We start from the raw sequence: 19,406 nt of genomic DNA on the forward strand, positions 1-19,406 counted from the left end.
TCGCATCCATACATCACAACTGGAAAGACCATAGCACGGGTTATACGGATCTTGGTTGGTAGACTAATGTCTCTGCTCTTTACTAGGCGGTCAAGGCTAACCATTGCTCTCTTTCCCAGAAGCAGGCGTCTCCTAATTTCATGGCTGCAGTCTCCTTCCGAGGTAATCTTGGCACCCAAGAATAGAAAATCTGTCACAGCTTCCACTTCTTGTCCATTGATGCTCCAGGACTTGATAGGGCAAGACGCCATGATCTTCGTCTTTTTAATGTTCAGTTTAAGCCCAAACTTCTCACTCTCTTCTTGTACGCGCATCAGAAGTCTCTTGAGTTCCACTTCACTTTCTGCCATTAAAGTGGTATCATCCGCATATCTAAGGTTGTTGATACGTTTTCCAGCAATCTTCACTCCAGCTGAAGACTCGTCCAGACCGGCCTTCCTCATGATGCACTCTGCATATAGGTTAAATAGACAGGGCGACAGTATGCAGCCTTGCCTCACCCCTTTCTCAATCGGAAACCAATCAGTAAGACCATGCCCAGTTCTGACTGTGGCCTCTTGCCCTTCATAAAGGTTCCTGAGGAGACAGATGAGGTGAATTGGAACTCCCATCTCTTGGAGAGCTTGCCACAATCTGCTGTGATCTACGCAGTCAAACGCTTTCGCATAATCAATAAAGCAGAAGTAAATGGGTTTCTGGAACTCTCTTGCTTTTTCCATGATCCAGCGAAGGTTGGCAATTTGGTCTCTAGTTCCTCTGCCCTTGCGAAACCCAGCTTGCACGTCCGGAAGCTCCCGATCCACATACTGCTGCAGCCTACCTTGCAGGATTTTTAACATCACCTTGCTAGCATGCGAAATAAGCGCGATCGTGCGGTAGTTGGAACAATCTTTGGCACTGCCTTTCTTTGGAATGGGGATGTAAACTGACCTCCTCCAATCCTGTGGCCACTGCAGGGTTGTCCAAATCTTTTGACATAATGTATGCAGTGTGTTAACAGCATCGTGGTTGAGGTTTTGAAGCAACTCAGCTGGAATACCATCAATTCCGCTAGCTTTGTTCTTAGCAAGGCTGGCTAAGGCCCATTCAACTTCACTCTTCAGGATGCCCGGCTCGAGATCAGAAATCACAACCGTCCTATCTTGGGTTTGCACATCCGGGTCCTTCTTGTACAGTTCTTCTGTGTATTCCTGCCACCTCTTCTTTATCTCTGAGGCTTCAGTGAGGTCCTTGCCTCGTTTGTCCTTTATCACGCCCAGCTTAGCACAGAAGCTTCCTTTGATATCTTTGATTGTCTTATACAGAGCTCTTGTGTTCCTTAATTGGCTGTTGTCCTCAACTGCTTGACACTGTATGTTCAGGAAGGCATTCTTATCTCTCCTTGCTATTTTCTGAAAATCCGCATTGAGCACCTTGTATCTTTCTCTTTCCCCCATACCTTTTGCCATCCTCCTTTCCTCAGCTATTTGCAAAGCCTCTTCAGATAACCAGTTTGCTTTTTTGCATTTCTTTTGCTTTGGAACTACCTTAGTAGCAACTTCTTGTATTATATCACGAACATCAGTCCACATCTCTTCGGGCTCTTTGTCTTCTAGATCTAATTCTTGAAATCGATTCCTCACTTCCACAGCATATTCTAATGGAATCTGATCCAGATCATACCTGAAAGGCCTTCTAGTTTTCTGCGCTTTCCTCAATCGAAGCTTAATTTTGGCAACAAGAAGCTGATGATCGGTGCCACAATCGGCCCCAGGCCTTGTTTTTACTGCTTGTATAGCGCTTCTCCATCTCTGCCGGCTAATAATATAATCGATCTGATTCCTGTACAGACCGTCCGGTGAAATCCATGTGTACAGGCGCCTCTTGTGCTGTTGAAAATGAGTATTCGCTATGGTCAGGTTGTTTTCTTGACAGAACTCTACTAGCCTCTGCCCAGCTTCATTTGGCTCACCAAGACCGAACTTGCCTGTAATTCCGGATATTTCTTCACTCCCGACCTTAGCATTCCAGTCTCCTATGAGAAAAACGACGTCTGATGATGGGGTGTGGTCTAAAAGGCATTGTAGGTCCGCATAAAATCTCTCAACGTCAGCTTCTTCAGCAGCAGTGGTCGGTGCATAGACTTGGATAACTGTTATGTTGAAAGGGTGACCTTGGATCCGAAGTGAAATCATTCGGTCGTTTTTGGGGTTGTACCCTAGCACTGCTTTGCCCATTCTTCTGTTTACTATGAGAGCGACCCCATTCCTTCTCTTGGATTCGTGCCCGCAATAAAAGACATAATGGTCGCCGGAGTTAAATTCTCCCATTCCGGTCCACTTGAGCTCGCTGATACCCAAGATATCAATGTTCAATCTGTCCATTTCTCGCTTGACGATATCTAGTTTACCTTGCGTCATAGATCTTACATTCCATGTTGCTATGTGATATATCTCCTTGCAACATCGGACTTTCCGGTCGCTTCCCGACACATCCACAACTGAGCGTCCTTTTGGCTTTAGCCCAGCCGCTTCATTCGTCCTGGAGCTACTAGGAATCGCCCTTTGTTCATCCCCAGTAACATGTGGGACGCCTTCCAACCTGGGGGGCTCATCTTCCGGCGCCATATCGATAATGGTATTGTGACTGGCCATAGGGTTTTCTTGGCAGAAAATACTGGAGTGGGTTGCCATTACCTTCTCCAGTGAATCACATTTTGTCAGAACTCTCTGCCGTGACCTGTCTATCTTGGGTGGCCCTACACAGCAGAGCTCACGACTTCATCGAGTTTCGCAAGCCCCTCCGCCACGACAAGGCAGTGATCCATGAAGGGGCAGAAAACACCTTACATGTAGCTATATGGCTGTGATGCAAACAAGATAATAAAAGGCATGTTTGACAACTTCGTAGGCAAGTAATCGATATTAGAAGTGATAAAAACGTTCTCTTTCATATTTTACACATCTATATACCACGCACCCTTTCCTCGCAAAATTATTGGCGCCAATTCACAGCAACAATGACATGCACTGCGACGACGTATCATTGACACGACCTCAACGGGGCCCCGTAAAGCGAACAGGCCGCTAGGACGTTCGTGACACCTCTTCCACCCTTTCCCCCTTGCCCTGGTGCATGCCTCCTCTCCTCCCAGGCTCCTTGTTCAGTCAGTTCTGCTCCTCTTCTTCCGAATGCCGGGGGTACTACCCCAGGAATGCGGTTGGTATGCGGCCACGCGTTCGTGTGTGTCCCCGCTCGCGTATGCGCTGCACTCACCTGGTCAATCCGGAGAAGAGAAGACAACCAGCCTGGCACTCCCCACAGAGCCGCACACTCTCACACCGCACTGGCTGCCACACCGCCGCTGCATCGTAGGCACGCTCACCCCCAACCCCACGGTACCAGCGCTACCTGCAGTCTCGTTCGACCTGTCCCTCCGGGATGCGGCCGACGTTGCTTTAGCTCGTGTGTTGTGTGGTCTTCTGTTCGAGTACCGCTTTCACCGACCATAGGCAGACCAAGCATCGCCGCACGGGCTGCTACAATCCCTAGCTGAGTCTCAGGTGGAGCAGATCGCACGGCCCCAAGAAGAGAGGATGGCGGCTTGTGGTAACGTGGCTGTCCAAAGACAACGCCTCAGTCGTCGTACAGTGCGCCCTTGAGGTCGCCTCCCCTCTTCCCCCTCCCTATTTGCAGCCATTAGCCCATCTCGTTCAACGCATCACCTGCCCTCCCTTCCTGAAGCAAGCTTGTGATGCGAGACACTGCATGCGGCCTTATTCTTGATAAGCGCAACGCCCACAACAACGGCGGGTGTACGCCTCTCTTGTGGGCGTACGCGAGAGGGGGCGAGAGAGAGTGAGGGATATGAACTGAAACAGGACATTGCTATGCAAAGAGATGGCAGCCGGTTCAACAGGAGGGCGCTGTGGTTGAATGAGAATCCAGGCACGCGCAGCCGCAAGACGATTCTGTACATCGTCAAGTCGTTGGATTTGGAGTCCTGTTACAGAGTATGCTGAGGCGAGCTTGCGAAGCCAAGGTGTTTGACGCGTCCATCACTATACCTCCAAAACATATACCTCCCACGGAGCATTGACAGCATCGGTTGTGCATGAGCACATCTTAGACTGCATGTCAGTTTGCGGTGTGCTATACATTACAGCTATCCAAACTTTGGAAGCACTAGCGTACGTACTGTGATGCGGACATAACGCGAAGAGGCTGCAGCCGGATTCTGAGCCACGTGACCTATAGCAGCGTTCCCTGTCATACAGGAGGACGTTATAGTCCTGTCGCACTTTCTGTCTGTTTTTTTGTTCTTCTTCGACAGGTGCATATTGTAACGAATAAGAAAGCATGGTTATTTCGAGCATGTCGTAGAAACCGAAACTTTATAACGAAACTTAATATCGCGGAGCTCGTCGAGGCGTTTTTCAAGCGCAGAGGTTTCTGGAGTAAGGTCGTGGCCCCTTAACCTGTTGCACAAGTTCGAACTGCATGAGTCCGAATCCGCATGAATTATTCCCCAGAACGACTAATCGCAACTAGCGGCAGCCATCGATCGATAGTCTATAACCGAGAGTTTAGAAGGTAAAGGACGGATGTTCGACGGGTGTGATGAGTTTGGGTTTCAACCCGAACAGAACGCAAACATAGACAGCATATGTGCATAATGGAGGCAAACTGAATGTACTATATAAGCACAAATTTCTTAACAAAGATATTCACTTTCAGCTCATTTGCTGTGAAGATACCGAGATAAACACAACAAAAGAGCGTGTCATGAAGTCGCCAACGATATTGCACGTCAGTTTCCCACACATTTAACAAAGAAACATAAATATAAACGCATAATTTCCTGCTAGTCAAACTATTTTTGTACTTAAAAAAATAAAAGAGCTTATACGCATTTTTTTTTTACATTTTTTTCTTGATGAAGTGTTCAAGGACGAATTATTCGAATTGGTCCAGGCAATTAAGTTTTATAGCATTGCGCGATATGGAATTTCAGTTTTAAATAATTTTAACAGCAACAAAAAAAAAGGGATACCTAAACATCCCTAGTACAGGAAAGAACTGTCCAGTGTGTTTACTCCGTACTGGTAATTTTTTTTTTGTTAGTATGTGTCGTAGTTGAATTGGATATCGTTCTTGAAATCAAGAAATTTTAACCCGGCTATTTATCGCCGCTGTGGAAGTTTGGGCAAGTATATATATATATATATATATAGTTTATAATTTTTGCGACAAAGTCAGTTGATTTGTTTTTTTTTTTTTAGCCCTCCAGTTCATGTTGTACGTTTATTTGTATTTTGACAGTATGAACACGCCGCACGCTTCTGGATCTCAATATTGTATATTTTTCTTCGTTTTTTTTTTTTCTTTGAACGGGTCCCTAAAACGCTCCCATACTCTAGCTACCTTGGGGTCAGTAGTTAATCTGATATTGGCAGGGGCAATCCTGAATCGCAAATTTTTGCTCGGCTCGCATATTCTCGCATATGATCATGCCTGAATACTCGAAATGGATAACACACGCTATAGGCTTGTTATTTATCGTGTAATCAAATGATAAAATATTTTTAAATTTGAAGATAGACAAATCTGGCCCGGGAAGAATACACTATAGCGGTAGTGATTTGTTCCCGACTTGAGGAAATACTGTCGCACGACGTGATCACTGCATCTGGTAATGCAGCTGATTAAGGCATATGGCGAAACAATTAAAGTTCGAAAATATTGGCTCAGCACATTAAATTTGGGGATAAAATAAATATGGCCCGGGCAGAATCTATACTGTAGCGGTTGTGATTTATTCCGGACTTGAGGAAATACTGTGGTACGAGTTAATGAATCACTGCATTCAGAACCAGCTGGTTAAGGCGTATAGCGAAACAACTAACTCTCCAAAATATAGACCGGTAACCGTTAAAAAAATACCCGAACACTAAAAAATCATACATTTCTATACATCTACGGCGCTCTTTAGAGTGGGCAGTGTAGACAAGGAGAGCGGATGCAAGCTTAGCTAGCTGAACTAATTTTACAATTATTTATGACAATACTTAACAGGGCACGTAATAACGGAACTCATGGAAACAGAGTAAGAAGAAAATAAGAAGGAAAGGAAGAGAGAGGGAGGGAAGTAGTTTTACTACGTAGGAGCCGTAGGTTGAGAAGCCCTACTTCGCTCCCGGATTTGAGCGGTTAGCTCGGTTATTACACAGGTATCCGGGCCATTACACCGAAGATTGGACGCAATAGCGATACAGCGGTCTCATGTTAGGAGCAGGTTACGACCACAAATCACATCGCTCCTTACAACAAGCGATACGAACTGGTTAAACTGACGACAGGAATGGATTGCGGAAGTGGTATAGACGGTGTTACATTTCTGCGTGCCTTGGAGCGCTAGGCATCTCTGAATTCAATGCGTGAAACGATTGAATACCAAAATTTCGCTATAGGCGGAGATACGTAAAACCAGGGAGGCTGTTGTTCGCACGTCTTGGCAGTGCAGCTTTAGACCCATAATACCAGAATTATAGCTATGCACGCCGCCTAGGTAACGGTAAACATCATCCGTGGTGATCAGTGGAGCTGGGTTACCACTCGTACGAACCACTGAAAACGGTACAAAAAGTGTACATACCTTGAATCATAAATCGGTCGTCAGGGCTTTGCCACGGAAGAATGGTGAGTAAGGGCGATCATACTGGCAGCATCCTGGGATAGAACCTTGCTGTTTTTCTGGTTCGACATAAAGATCCAGACGACTTTTTGCGAGAACACCGACCGTCGCTATCCATTTTCGGATATGCAGGATGTTCATGGACGTTGGTCTTTCCTAGAGGTTCTCAAGCGCTCTGTATTCGCACATAACCGATCACAAGGCGTGATCTCTATACGAGGTTTTAAATCACTCGAACTCAGGGCCTAGGCAAACTGCATCGAAGGCTTTCTTCTTGAACCCAGCACAGCCGATGTGCGGAGCTGCACACTCGCAAATTCTCGCTTACTCCAGAGAAAGAGCAGTGCTACTTCAGGGAAGGCGGTACAGATTGCTTGCTTTTATGCGAGCCTCAGGCGCGTAATACAATATCGCGGCGAAATGTCGCAACCCAAGAAGCGCTAGCTGTCATCCCATCTGCCCCTTCGCAGCTGTATGGGGTTTGGTTGTCACCCCTTGCCCACGCTACACTGAGCCAACACTGAGACGACGTTCCGCTACGCGGCGTTGATTGCAGCCGGCTTTCGACTCGGACGACGCGTCCCAGCAGTGACGGAGGATATCGAGGGGTATGTTGGTGGGGCGGAGGAGTGTCCCTGCGGCGCGCAGGTGTCAGTACTCACCGCCGAGCCGTGTCAGTAGTGGTCGGTCGGCCGGAGCCACCCCGTCTAGTTTCCGGAGGCTGGAGCGGATGACAGCGGGGTTTCGTCCCATGGGTCCTCCTGGCCTTCTTCCGGTGCGCGGCGGGGCATGCGGACGCCGCTCTGCAGTGAGACGACGCAAGGTAAATTAAATAACAGTGATAATCTGGTTTAAAGGGCGTTGTATGACTAACGTGTCTATTCTACGCTATGATGCAAAGAAAAAAAATAGGTAACACTACGCCTTATGATGTGTGAAGTGTATATACGAAGCGATAGTTACTGCAGTTACATATGGGGCCTCCGATGTTCAGTGCCTTGACGGAACCCTTCATGTTCTTCGTTAGTCTTGTAACAAGGGAATGATGACTCATAAACATCCACCTGGGTTCTAACCCGGGACTACATATGTCCAGGGCAGTCGCTCTACAATTAGAGCTAACCAGGTGCTTCTTGGAGCTTTTGTTAGTATATGTGTGGAAATATTTACTGTTGAGCGCGATACTGCTGGCAAGTATTTTAGCCAACAGCGGCACTTAAAAAAAACTGACATAAAACACAATACATTAGGCCTTTCCTGCCTATTTCCCTCCCTGTTCTCGTCTATGTAAAACATTATTAGCGCCAGCGTGCTTTGTCGAAGCGGTGCTTATCATCCGCAAGCACTTTTATGTAAACATTATACTTCGCCGCAATAAAAGTTTAACTGTAATTGATGCCATCAGAGTTCAGTTCGTTTGTATATGTATACTGTGAATGGCAAGTTCAGCCATTGAGGGACGCCGGAAAGTTTGACCACCTGGGGTTCTTTCGCGCGCGGTGACACGGGCGTCTTGCTTTTCTGGGTTCAGCAGTGGAGCGCCCTAACCAATGATCCGCCACGGCGGGGCTGAACAATAAAGTGCACGAGCCCGCCTAATCACAGTGCGCACGCCAACCACATCTGCATCAGCTGTAGCCGTGGTAATGCGTCCCGGCGAGGTTATTTTTATCTTTTTGAAATTCAGCCATGGTAACAAGGGTTTCAACATATCGTGATATTAAGGCCATGAGCTTTAACGCGTACATGGACGTATCCGCCGTGATCGAGCAAAATTTGATTTGAATACATCATGCAAAATCAGTAATATTTGAAGTCGTCTGTAGTCAAGCTGCCGTCCTTCAGTGCAATTTTACCCAAGTCAGCTTTTACGGAACATCAAAAGCTGAGATCTAGCTGCACTGTGATACAGGTATACCTTCATAATGGTTCCATCATAAATGTCTGTCAGAAAAAATTCTCCTAAACCTTCCGAAATGCGTTCAGAAAGCTACTACTAGAAGAACAAGACATACTACACTGCACAAGCTAGCTCCAATTTTCGCAAAAGCAAACTCTTATAAGAACAGGTTTTTCCTTAAAACTGTGAACGATTGGAATGAACTGCCACCAAATATGTTTATGAATCAAACGACTTCCTAAAAGAACTGGAATGTCTTTTCGGAACAAAGGCTCCTTAAGTTGAACTGTGTTCTTGAATTTTGTCCATTTCATTTCAGTGACCAGAGTTGAACTTTTGTCCTCTGTTTTTTGTCCTTTTTGCTCTGTATTGCTCTATATTCCAATATTTTTGTTGTATTGCCCCTACTGCTCGGGCAAACATATTGGCCTGCAGTATGATTAACTAAATAAATAAATTATTAATGGGCTGCGTCATCGGTGTTATACAAACGCCTCTGTCATTTACCTCTTAATGTCACTATATACCGTTAGATATGGCTTGAGAAACTTTATCCGAGATAAATCTTCAGAAGACCGAACATTCCGCTTTCTATAGGACGTTCTAGCATCCAGTGCAAGTACTACGCTGAGGTAATGTGTCTAACACTACTTTGGCACCTATGCAAAACATACAAAATCAAGCAATTATACGCTTTTACCAACCAGCCTTTAAAGCATTGGCTACGTACTGCTGATGAACAAACAAGTGCTCTCTTGGTGAGCCTATGTTAACAAGAATCAAACATCAACACCGAATTTAAATTATTATTCATTAACTAGTAGGAAGAAGCAACGTTGCCAGTTTTGATTCAAACAAACGTGCCATTCTATAGTATAAGGCTTACAGAACTTACTCTGAACTAGTTATTTATTACACAGCTCATTCTCGAGTTGGTTTCCCCTTGTCTAAAAGTAATACCTCACAAGATTTCAGAAGAAAGTCGTGCATCCTTAATTCAGCTAACGAAGCCAGTTCTCTGTCTTCATTTAATTTCATTTTTTCCGACTAACGACTTATTCTTTTCCTGCGACCATGACGGCTTGATCTACGTTCACCAAATTCACATGAGTATCGTTTCACTCCCATATGTATTGTTTCCATATAATCATCACCGCCATCCTAACTAAGGCCACGGCATTACAAAGGACGCTCCCCTGATGGGGCTGGGACAGGCAGGTCACCGCCGCTTGCAGCGGGGACTAGCCTATCACAGAATTTTTATCTGTTGTCGGCCGTCATTGCACCCGCCACCGTTGCGGTGGTGGACGACGGCTGTTGTTGCGGCGCGCGTCTTTCTCTCCCTCTTCCTTTTCTTTATTCTCTATTTTCTCTTCTGTCTCTCGATGGAGGCGAAACGAAGTGGCGTCCGTGTGCTGTGCGATGTCAGCGCACGTTAAAGATCCCCAGGTGGTCGAAATTACTCCGTAGCCCTCCACTACGGCTCCTCTTTCTCTCTTTCCACTTTCATGACAGTTACTGCGCCTTTCCCTTCTGTGAACCAATTTAATAATTTTAATTCTCTTCTGTCTGCACGAGGCAGCGGAGGTGGCTCAGCTACAGTGCCAGTAGCAGGCCCGTGCATTTTCTTTTGCTTCTTCCTACAGCCACAGCCACAACAACTTTTCTTCGCGAGCGTGAAATTCGCGAGAGCGAAAATGTTCATACACTATGAACATCCAACTCGCCTAAAAGGCAACAATGCTGAATTACCCTTAGCAGCCATCGAGTACCATCATCATTTCCTTCACTTGCGTCCACATTGAGACAAATCGATATCGGAGCGACCTGTGTTAACTTAGCATCTGATTGTAGTCTGTATTCAGGCTGCTCGCGTTCTCTTTTCTTTTCCATTTATTTTATTTTTTTTTTCGCTGGTGTAATTCCACATAGTAGTTTTGTTCGGCAATGACACAGGCAGTGCCGGATTTTTTTTTTTCCAGTGGTTTAATTGCACATGGTAGTTTTGTTCGTCACTGACACAGGAGGTCCCGGATTTCAATACAGCGAACGGTTCCGGAACAACCTTTATCACATTGTTATTATTATTATTTTTTGCAAATTAACTGCATTAATCAGATAGATCTAGTCTTCTTGAACGAGCTTCGGTGCAGAAAAGTTAGGAAGAATTCCACTTTTAAGAAAAACGAACATTCCATTAAGGCCTTAAGACCTTCTTCCACAAAAGAATGAATAAATTCCGCGAACTTGCAGCTATGTTTTTCTAAAAACACTGCTGTAATTGTAACTTCGCCACCACGGCGGGGCTATGCTCAAGTAGGAATGATCTGAAATGGGATCAAATATAAAGAGAAAAATAGATTAGGGAGCGTTTAAATATACTTATTAATTAAAGTAATAGTGCATCTGTATGGCTGTTATGCTTTGTTGATTCTGTTAACACAACTAATCATTTCTAATTAATAGTGCTACATAGCGATGCTTACTGATAGCGCTTATTAGCTGTCCTAATCTCTACTAAGTGTTGCTTTGATGAACGTATGCAAGGTATGTGGTGGTCACATATAAGCCTCCTAAACAATCGAACTGAGCGAACGCTAATCGGGGGTTGTGGATCCGGCCACGGTCGGTCTCGAAGGGGAGCGCGGTTCGATTCCAGTTTGACCATTCTCCTTTTTCCGAAAGAGTGTTTTTCATTTGCAAAAAGCACGTCTTAAGAGTGGATGAATTACCTGTGACGTCATCCCTTTGTTGACCAACCAGAGACTTCCGCTGTCACGACCCCCAGGGTTTCCGGCGATATGTGCTCGTGGTGAAAGCGCACTATCCTAAATATATGTTAACGCCAAGGGAGTTGCCCGAGTTGGCATTCTCGTGACGTCACTCAATCAGCCGACCAATTAATGTGCGACGACGTCACCAGCCACCAGCCACCTGCCAATTGCCACCCGCCAGTGGAATGCTCACGATTTTTTCGCTCACAAAAGCGGATATTTCGAGAAAGTGTATCGCTGTCCCATTAGATGATCACTAGCTGAACCCGGACTTCTCCCTTGGCCTAGCGGAACTCGTTTAAGTCCACCTCGTAATAATTACCGATAAAAGTTTTACATCGCTACGAAACCAGTATAAGATATCTGCGGATAGCGGTGTGGAGGCTAACGAAAAGCCTTCAGGTTTAATTATTTGCAAGGAAAATAACACGGGCAACGTTTAAGAGGCAGGAAGACCGCCGCAAAACGCGACGATAATTTCCAAGACAGTGCTAGGTACTGCTGAGGCAGCAGGTGCCACCAATTAGGGACAGCCGACGGGTCTAGGGAGGAAGATTTTCTGCGCATTCGTTCCCGTGGGATCGCTGGCTTGAAAGTGCGTGCCGTCAAAGCACCCCAAGACGATGCGGCGCCGGACAGCCATGCAGGACGTCATCCCACGCTGCGCGAGATAGCCCTTCCAAAGGAACAACGCGACAGAAAACCCTCAGGCGGTGGGGTGATGCTTTTAGTGTACGAGGTCTCGAAGAATAACAAAGGAGGCGGCACGAATGAGCGCAGGGTCTCGCTTTCGGGTTCCGGTGCCCGCCTTCACCCAGCTGCAGTGTGGTCGCGAGGCGGGGGTGCGACAACAAAGGGCGCGCGGCGGGATCACAGCGCACCGTCCGCTCCTTCGAATCGCCAAGACAATGGTGGTGGCCTGCTTCAGAAGAGACAGAAGAAGAGGATAGCGACGGTTTTAGCGCTGGTATGGGAGCACAGTAAAAAAAAAAAAATCGAACACTTGCGACCAAGGTTCGATTGTCCTTAGCTCTCCATGTCCAGAGCGTGGGAAAACACGGATTTATGCAGCCGCTGCAACTGAAATGGGTGGTAAACAAGCCAGTTTGTGCGAAATGCACGAGGGAAGAATTTGGTGGCTCGCGTGTGCTTTTACTTCGAAATAGGATTTCAGTATGCCGCCATCGCAACGGTGTACGGCGCTAGATTTGGCGGGTCAGTCTTTTCTAGTGCAGGTTATTGTGGGCACCGCGTGTTGTAAATAATCTTGTTATTTGACTGGATGTGCTTTGAGGGCGAATATGCAGCACATTTAGAGTTGAGGGTTTTACATTCGGTAGTGGACAAATCGTGATCGCCGTCGTATAATGCGTGCCCGGAAAGCTGGTACTTAATTTAGGCTATTGTTTATATGCGCGGCTTTATATTCGCGGCTAAGTCGAGAGGGAAAATTTCCGTGGTTGGTAGCAAATTCCGTTTCTTTTCGTAAAGTGTCCAAACATTCTGTTTGTAACTACTCTCCCATTTATGTATATATATTCATACTCTCTTCATTTTTCGTTGCAAATCGTTCATACCGTCTCTGACGGGGGCAAGATTGCTGAAAAAATAAGAATCCTTCATATCTCCAAGTATACTTCACTTTATGCCTGTCTTCGAGACGCCGAAAGTACGGCTAGATGAGGGACTCGGCGAAAGCTGCTTTAGTAAATTGAGTCGGGGAACAAAAGCCAGTTAGCAATATTTTAGCTTAGATCGAGATGAAGAAATCGACATAGGCAATGTATGTAATGCGAAGGGAAGACAACTCCGGGCGGAAGAGAGCGAGATATGGGGGCACAGTCTGGGAACCAAAGAAATCGTTACAAGTTACAAGGCTGCTAGGATTCGAGATTGTTTTGTTTTGGCGATAACTTCATGCCAGTGTTAGAGCGATTACAGTCTAATTCACCTGCGTCACCTATACAGCACCACATACAAACGTACTTTACAGTCTGATTCACCTGCGTCACCTGTACAGCACCACGTACAAATTTACTTTACAGTCTAATTCACCTGCGTCACCCGTACAGCACCACGTACAAACTTACAGTCTAATTCACCGGCGTCACCTGTACAGCACCACGTACAAATTTCCTTTACAGTCGAATTCACCTGCGTCACCTGCGCACCACGTACAAATTCCCTTTACAGTCTAATTCACCTGCGTCACCTGTACAGCACCACGTACAAATTTATAGTCTAATTCATCTGCGTCACTTGTACATCACCACGTACAAAAAATCTACTTTACAGTCTAGTTCACCTGCGTCAGCAAGCACCACGTGCAAATTTACTTTACAGTCACCTGCGTCACCTATACAGCATCACATACAAATTTACTTTACAGTCTTATTCACCTGCGTCACCGGTACAGCCCCGCGTTCAAATTTCCTTTACAGTCAAATTCACCTGCGTCACCTGTACACCACCACGTACAAATCTACTTTACAGTCTAGTTCACCTGCGTCACCTGTATTGCAAGCACCACGTGCAAATTTACTTTGCAGTCACCTGCGTCACCTGTACAGCATCACGTACAAATTTACTTTACAGTCTAATTCACCTGCGTCACCGGCACAGCCCCACGTGCAAATTTCCTTTACAGTCTAATTCACCTGCGTCACCTGTACAGCACCACGTACAAATTTACTCCACGCCCTTCTATATATGTGTGTGGAACTACAAGAATGAATGCTGACCGGATTCGAGGCTGTCTGTACCTTCAGTGCCTGTTAACTCGCCTCCGCACGCTTTCCGCCTCCGCTGCCGCGCAGACAGCGCGCGGCGATGGAGCACCCAGAAGCGAGCCCGCTTGTAGCCGGGGCACATAAACAGACACCGCGGGGGCAAAGAAGTCGAAAAAAAGGAGACGACCTCGTTACTAGTGGCGATAGGACCCCAGACAGTGCGTGGGATGCGACGGCTGACGCACCACTCCTCCGGAAGCTCTCGATGGTGGAAGACGCGGGTGCAAGGCAAAGAACGGGGCTCGAAAAACTGCGCCGTGGGGCCGCCGAGCGCAGGTCGATCGCGGCTCAAATTCTTGGCTGGCGCCCAGGCGCAAACACAACGCGCTGCTTTGCGAAACGCTTTAAATACAGCCTCCGCCGTGTACACACATACAAGAAAAGGGGTAACGGGCAGCGTCGGTTGGGGGAACAGGGGCTGCGATGCCCTCATGGCAGCCGGATTGCTGGAAGGGAAGCTTTTTCAAAGTACAAAAATAGAGCGAGCTGAGTATGCCCTATTGCTGCCCCCTCCTCCGGCCCCACCTCGTGATGCGAGGGATTACAATATGTCCGGTTTTGCAGTCGGTGCAACAAAAAATCAATCAATCAATTAATCAATCAATCAATCAATCAATCAATCAATCAAACAATCAATCAAATGTTGCTGTTACCAATAACAAGCAGAAATAAGCATCAAACTTGGAACAGGAATGTTTGTTGCTGATGGCTCATTCAGTACAAATGTCAGCCACGCGCCTTGATTTGGGGGAGTGTGGGAAGGGGGGAGGGGGGTGGGATTTAATGTGCCGCCATCACAACGCTCGAACGAACCATCTGTCCTACCAGCTCACTGTTGTCGTTTGCCTCTACCAACTAGAGAGTTATCTATGTTCTTCTACATCTCCTTCTTCTTTTACTTCTTCTTCTTCTTTTCCCTTCTTCTTCCTTTTCTTCTTTTCCTTCTTCTTCTTTTCTCCAGCTTGCTTGGCAACGGCACGACGCGCCGCGGAGCATACGGCACACGGTACACGGTGCCACGGTGCCACGCCGACGGCTTGAAAACCTAGCGCAGTGTAGCTTTCTACAAGAGGTCAAACTCATTTCAGCCAGTTGTGAAAAGTTAAACGGCTTGCCGATATGAAATTAGCGTACCTGGGGTCTCCAACTTTTCGAATTTAATACCTTCATGCCCACACGGCGCAATTCGGGTGTGGCTATCATTATCGCTAGCACGATTACTCCTATACAGCAAGACAATAGCCTCTCCAATAGCCCTCCAAATGATTATGTCCTACGCCAGCTCAATCCATCTAATTGCGGCTAACCTCACAGTATCATGCTCCCCTAATTATATAGCACAGCCCAGCTGCTCTCATGCCAAATCTCAAGGTCATCTCACTGCGAGAATTTGACCTTGAATTCTAGCGCTGTACAGGAACCGCCGTCGTCTTCATCGTGTTGCCCAGGCGCGAGAGCCCTATGCTATCGCCGCAGCCGATAACACTTCGAAACTACAACACACAATGTGAAGCAAACATCGTCGTCTTCATCAAGTTTCATCTGCGCCGCTCCTTCATTTAACCTAGGTGAATACGCTATAGGAATACGCCATCCAGGCAAGTGCGGGCGACGTCCGCAAGCATAGTGTCAAGCGAATCCACCAGGCTGCGTTCCAAAAAGAGACGGTGTAATCGACGTAGAGGCAGCCAAATGTGTGGGCAGCGCTTGTCGACAAAATAAAAAAAAAAAGTCTCCACAGGGAATAAACCACAATGCCTCCGATACCCAGCCGAGCCCGCAAACCACTCACCGCAAACTCCATGCCGAGCACGTGAGAAACAGATAAGGACGCTGCTGCCGATGATGATGATGATAGTGGCGATTACGTATTATTACACCCAGCGCTACACTAAACTTGCTCAAAAATATCCGTACTTCTCTCGCTTGAAAAAGCCGGTGAGGCTGACAGTATATAAAATGATCGCCTGATTATATTCTGGCCACCCATAGTTCCCCCTCAAAGAGAAAAATAATATTCCTCGTAAAAATAGTTTGGTATACGGGGTTTAACGTCCCAAAGCGACTCAGGCTATGACAAACGCCGGAAATTTCGACGGCTTGGGGTACTTAACGTGTACTGACATAGCACAGCACACGGGCGCCTTGCGTATCGCCTGCATGTTTCTTTGAAGAAAATTTTGTATGAAGTACCGCGTTTTATGTACATAACAAAACCTTTTAAAGGGTGTACAGTTGTGTTTGATCAACATTATATTTAGGTTCTCGTGGTGAAGTCTTCTGACTTGTACAAACATTTCTTTCAAATTACTCCACGGGGCTTTATGCTGTCTCCCCTGCTTTTGATTGTGCGTCAATAATACGCGCAATATCCCATCCATTGAGAAAGCTGCTCAAATGTGACAACACGGCACCGTTGTGACAACACGGTACCTTTGTAGCTACTCGCTTCATTTGCCCAACGCACTCACAATACTTCAAAATTACTTCTTGATGTGTTTCAATGGTTGTGTGCCAAGTGAATGCTATTGCCCATTCTATATCAAAGCTTGTTTGCTGCGCAGTCTGCAGAGCAAGATCAGGCGTCGTGACTCCTTTTACTCACACAGAGCTGGTTTTTATTATTGTCCTTGCATTATTTTTTCACACTCCCTAAGGCATTTAAACTACATGTCTTCGCAAAATTACTCAGATAGCTAGCATTGTATGCCGTGTTAATATGCTCTTGGCTCTCCCACGAAACTGTTGAATCTTTCCTTAGCGTTCAGATACTCCGATATGGAATTACAGTATGCGTGCACTGATTTAGTGCTGGTACCAGTGTGTTAATCATTTATTTATACGCTGGTAAAAAAAAAACAACAAAAAAAAAAAAAACATTACGTGTATCGCTTTTATTCAATCAGGTGGCAATCTTTGTTTCTCTTTTTCTCTTTGTAGTTTCTAGGAACGCCTAATTTCCGATCACTTTTGTTTGAGCTTTATTCTGACATTTCTGGAGCGATATACTGCCAACATTTATGCCATGCATCGGCATTTTCCGTTCCTTAATACAAGCAGCCAGTTTCATTGATACAGCTGATCCTATTACAGTCAGGACATACTTAATGACCTTCCCTTAATTATTGCTTCTTATCAGTCGTTTAGTAATATTCATAATCTTTCTTTAAAAACTGCTTCTTATCAGTCATATAGTGACATTCACAAAAGCCTAAGTCACACCGGCTTATGTGTGTGTTGTTTTTGTTACCAATCTAAAATGTCCATTTCGGTTGTTCTTTCGAGCTTTGCATTTTTCTGTTCGTGCTCTGAACTGGTAATTTTAATTGATTATTTTTCAAAATCAGTCTAATTTGTTGGTCAAGTCTTGCCTAATTCGTGTTATGGTATCTGTAAGTAAATTGTCATTAATTTACTATTAGAATTATCTGCGTCTGCATATTACCGACTTCAGTCGTAAAGCTTAACTAAGGCCGTCATATCTGTCCATCGAGGTCAGAGCAACTAGCAAAGCAAACCCTGTTCTCGCATTTACACCGCGCACATACGACGGGACCAGAAAGAAGGCGTAGCCGGCTTACTGATTATATCCAGATGATCACCCGCTGCCTCAGCTTCGGTTCCACCGGAAATTTTCAGTGTCATAGTGTTGTATTCGATTGTTCTCAGTGTCAGTTCACTTCACAGTTCTCAGTTTCATAGTCATATGAATGCAGAGTGTTTTATTCATTCGAGTCCGCACAAGATCGCTAACACCCGCTGACGGAAGCCAATTTCAAAATGGAGGAGAATATTTTTCTCTCAATTTACTTTATTAAGCGGGTTCTACGCATGCATTCTTCTACAGAGCCATATATATGTTGGTGCCTCTTTTAAATGTGCTGACTGTTCTTTTTGTTTGTTTTCAGGACAGCGGTTCCTTGGCGCTGCTGGGTTCATTGTTGATGTGGAGGTTCCGCGGAAACATAGCAAGACATTTGAAAGCATTGTTTGAACACAACCGAACGCGTTTGTGTTCATTCGCCATGCACAGTACATACAGATCACACGCACGCTCGTTCACCCCTCCCTCCCAGCACACACAAGTATAAGAGCTCGTGCGGACTCGCATAGATTGAAATCGAAGCTAAAAGACCCGCCCCGCCGGTCTCGGAAAGAACACGATGTATAAACATCGCAACCCGAAGGAGGCTTCGTTCCCTACTAGGACACGTCGCGAGCGGGCGAACTAGCTCTCGCATTCGAAGACAAGAACGATACATCGCGCTTTAGGGCCGGCACGTGGCAGGAGCAGGAGGGGACTGCTTAAGGAACTGCGCGCCGTGCCGCGACAGCCGCGCTGGAAGTACGAAAAGCAGAAAAGAGTCCGGTTAATAGAGATTGCAACCCTACCGCTTCTGGATTCGCCGACGAAGCGCCGTTCAAGATGGCGAACGTCGATAAGTGTTTCAGATGGGAGAATCGAAGAGACAGCAGCGATGCACCACGCGGTTGCGCTTGCCCGATTTTGGCGCCCAACGTGGGGACCACTTTTTTTGTTGTTGTTCTCGGTTTCGTCTTGCCTTTTTGCGCGCGTGCGGATGCGTATCCGCATTGGTAATCGGGATTTGTCTTAAATGGAGACGTGCTTCGAGAAGCGTGGGTCACCTCCCTTTCCCCTCTGCATCGCCAATATCGCGCACCCCTTCCCCAAGCATCGTTCCTCCCGTCCCTTCCTTGACACCGACTGCAGGTGTCCTCGAACTGCTCGAGATGGGAGAGGACGTTGTGAGCGAACAGAGCAGACTCGAACGGGGACTATATCTGTTATACCGTAATGGCCGCCTTTGAGGCTGCCGTTGAAAAGTATTATCACAAGACGGTCATGAGTTTGTATCGCAAATGATCCAGCTACAGATCGCTTGCAGAATATGCTAGGCGCCCCAGCTATATATAAAGAAGCTTTTAAAGAAGACCAAGTGTTACAGCTCAACAAAACGAACTCAGAGGTGCCTCGGTTTTCTGTATTTTTGCCCATCAAAGTTGATTACATAACGAGAACAAAAAACTGGGCGAGTTGGAAAGGATTCATCTTAAAGCAGCGCGGTACACGAGACGAAGTGGAAGAAACAATTGGGACGACACAAGCGCTATCTAGAAGAGATAGTTATATAGCGCCAAAATTTACAAAAACCAAAAAGCATCACTCATTATATATCCGCAAAGCCTTTAAATGCTAGATAGCTAACTACTTAAGCATTAACTGGAGGAGCATAGTGTCAATTGCAAAA

At 46.2% G+C, this 19,406-nt stretch overlaps 1 long non-coding RNA gene across 1 annotated transcript in view; it reads right to left on the reverse strand.

Annotated features, from left to right (window-relative positions):
• Positions 1-6,519: 6,519 nt before the first annotated feature.
• The window catches only part of LOC146189544 (uncharacterized), a 78,526-nt gene continuing 65,639 nt past the window's right edge, over positions 6,520-19,406 (reverse strand). The window contains exon 2 of the long non-coding RNA XR_014707306.1: positions 6,520-7,476. This is a non-coding gene — a long non-coding RNA (uncharacterized LOC146189544). The remainder of the gene's footprint in view (positions 7,477-19,406) is intronic.

This window comes from Amblyomma maculatum, chromosome 5, assembly GCF_055883805.1.
Source record: "Amblyomma maculatum isolate TAMU_Amacu chromosome 5, ASM5588380v1, whole genome shotgun sequence".
NCBI classification, from domain to species: domain Eukaryota; kingdom Metazoa; phylum Arthropoda; class Arachnida; order Ixodida; family Ixodidae; genus Amblyomma; species Amblyomma maculatum.